We start from the raw sequence: 3,104 nt of genomic DNA on the forward strand, positions 1-3,104 counted from the left end.
GCCCTACTTCTTGAGCCACAGGAGCTGCCCCAGCTTCTCAGTTCTTAAAAGAGTTCAACAGTCCTACCTCCTATTACCTAACTCTATTATCAGGATAAATAATTTTTCCCACTGTCCACATCAGACTCCTTTTTTACACTGCATAATTGGCAATTTCTCGTTTATTTATTCTTTTTGGTATTACCATCCTGTCAAGTTCCCCTTCAAGTATGAGATGTGACATACTTTCCAAATTAGGTACCACCCTCACTTTTAATCTTAAATTGATAGATGCTGACCCATCTCTTTCTGTCTCACTCTGCCTCATCCTTTCCCAAGCCATCAAAAACCCATCGCCCTGGCCCATTCCACCAGAGCAAGTAAATCCTAAAATTAAAAATACAAACCCCCCCTCAATTACCTCCTACTCTCCAATTCTTATTAAACTAAAAAAACCCTCTATTTTTTCCTTTTCAACATCAATATCCACTTCTCCAATCTAGTCTTTTAAAACTTCAACCTATTACACAAGCCTTTTATCCCCAGACTTCAAAGCTATTGCCTTAGACAAAACAAATAAACATACAAACAAAAAAAAACCTTTTTCACAACTTTCCTCTACCCACTACAAAACAAGAACTCCTCTCCTTTTTAAGATTAGCTGAATACCTCAAAACCTAAATTCCCAACTTTTCTCTCCTAACCGCTCCTTTATATAATACTACTCAAGGTAACCCTCATGGACCTCTCCTAACCTCCATTTCCACTCCTTCTAAATCTCTACAATGTGCTCTGTTAAAACCTCCAGCCCTCCATCTTTCTTGCCACTTCCTCCTACATATCACAAAAAACTGTGAGTTTACTCTCAATGTACTTAAACATCAGCTAGACTCCACCTTTACTCCAATTATTTATCTCTCAAAATAATTAAATCACACTGTTGGAGGTTGGGCCCCTTGTCTCAAGACATTAACGCTGTAGTTACTCTAATACAAGAATCAAAGAAACTCACTTTTAGTTCCCCTATTACTATCCTGTCCCCTCATTCTCTATCTAATCTTTTAACATACAAAAATCTTCAAACCCTACCACCATGCCGCATTCTTAACCTTCAAACCTCTCTCATCTGACCCATCATTATCTTTCAACACATGTCCCACACTAAATCCTACATCTCTCTTACCTACTGCCTCTAACTCGTCATCCACTCATGATTAAAATTACACATCAACTCATCTCCTGACACCCCCTCTCACCTCCTGCTTATTTCTACCCCTATTACTAATATAATAAAAGAAACAAATCAACCTCCCACTCGTAACCTCCTTATCTATCTCCACAAGTTGTTTTACCCCAACTCTCAAACTTTGCTACAATTTCTCAAAGCTTTCTTTTCTCTCTCACAGATAAATTCAAACTTTCTAAATCAACTTACATCATCCTATAAAATCTACCAATGCTCCAACCCACAAAGTCTCACCTCCCACACCTTCCAACTCACCAGACTAACAAACTTCTTCTTAAAACAGACTGACAACTTAATTTCACACAGCTGCCTAAAATCGAACATCATAAATACCTCTTAGTATTAATAAATACCATCTCAATTTAAATGAAAACCTTTCCTATTACAAACAATAAAAAATTACCCCAAATCAAATCCAACATTTCAATCTCTCTACCCTTACTCCCCAACTAAATCTTAATCTAACCTATAATTCCATCTTACAAACTCTCTTTTAAAACATCACCCTAAATATAGACTAAGCTACTAAATTAAATTAGATCTTCAAAATCTCTTACACATTAAATTTCAAACTGCCCCAATCATAATTCCCAATATTTTATCTTTCAACCTTTCAAACCCTACATCTCTTAATTTAATAACTTACACACACAAAACTAAACCTTTTGTACCCTCACTCAATCAAATTATCCAGTCATACCCTCTTTACTTCAACTTTACCAACAACACTCTCTTATTCTAAACCCATCAGAATACTCTAATATAATCACTTTCCCTTCCAAACAAAAAGAAGTTACACAGAAAGTACCCTCCTTCTTTCCAATTTCTCTACAAGAAAAATTATACCAAATTCCCCCATCACATTCAAAATCTCTATTCTATAATCATATTACCTAATTGTAAAATTATTGCAAAAAATAAACCTATTCCAATGCCTCTCTCTCTCTCTCGATCCAACAACCCATATAAAATGGGCCGCTAAAGTTACCATACCTCCCTTACTAACAACAATGAAAATTACAACTGGCATAGGCATAGAAACAAGCCTAAACTCCAAAAACAACATAAATCAAAATCATCAAACTTCTCCTCTTAATTCACTCAAAACCCACTGTAAATTACACTTCAACCTATAGTTGTCATCCTTAAACTAATAACTATGGCTCCATACATAACTCATTTTATTCAAACTAAACTCTCAAAAGTTGTCTTAACAGGTAACTACACTCCAGATACAACTCCCAACCTTCAAGAAAAAGGAACTGTTCTTCATGAATGGGCTACTCTCTACTCCAGGCCACAAAACCTTCCATTTCTAAATAACCACCACTAAAAGAACAGTCTGAGGAAAAAAACTTACATCCTCCCAATGAAAAATCATAATCGTCCTCTGGTTGGCCAATTGAAAATACATGCCCCTCCTAGCAGGAAGAAATTACAGAAGAGAGAACTCAACGTCCACTATCCCAAGACCAATCCCCTATTTTTATATATCAAGAAGGGAGGAATGTTAGATAATTGCCTCAGAAAGCCCCTTCCCCAGAAAGCCCCCTCCTACTCTTAAAGTTACAACTCCTTCCCAAGCACAGGGAATGGCCCACTTACATCATCACCCTGTTCCAGCTACCCGCTGCCCACCCCTAATGGCTCTTTCCGCTGGAGGAATAACTCCTTATTGGTTATCCCAGCATCCCGTCACCATTCTGAGACTTCCCTATATAAGGGTATGTTTCTCCTGTCTCTCTCTCTCCCCCCGCCCCGTCTCTTCTCTACTCTCTCTGTCTCTCTTCTCTTCTCCACTCTCTCCTCATCTCTCTCCCCACTTTTCTCTCGTCTTTTCTCTTCACACCAAAAAAAAAAAAAAAAAAAAAAAAAAAAA

The sequence above is a fragment of the Otolemur garnettii genome, unplaced genomic scaffold, assembly GCF_000181295.1.
Source record: "Otolemur garnettii isolate 467f Iridium unplaced genomic scaffold, OtoGar3 scaffold00078, whole genome shotgun sequence".
Lineage (NCBI taxonomy): Eukaryota > Metazoa > Chordata > Mammalia > Primates > Galagidae > Otolemur > Otolemur garnettii.